This window comes from Palaemon carinicauda, chromosome 2 (assembly GCF_036898095.1).
Source record: "Palaemon carinicauda isolate YSFRI2023 chromosome 2, ASM3689809v2, whole genome shotgun sequence".
NCBI classification, from domain to species: domain Eukaryota; kingdom Metazoa; phylum Arthropoda; class Malacostraca; order Decapoda; family Palaemonidae; genus Palaemon; species Palaemon carinicauda.
Window position 1 is genome coordinate 101,322,501 of NC_090726.1, and position 259 is coordinate 101,322,759.

A 259-nucleotide genomic window follows, 5' to 3' on the forward strand; every position below is an offset into this window, starting at 1 on the left:
AATGAAGTATTCAGTCGAACATTTGAATTGTATGGCATTAAGCATTCTCCCATTCTTGCGTATAGGCCTAGTTCAAATGGGTTGGTAGAGTCTAAAAATCAGGTCTTGATTAGTATGCTTAAATACCTAGTAGCAGATAGCCCGAATATATGGTCGGATATGTTGTCTACAGCTCAGTTTGCCCTAAACACAGGATATAATGAGAATGTTGGCAATACACCTTATTATTTGGTTTTCGGTCAAGATCCAAATTTGCCAT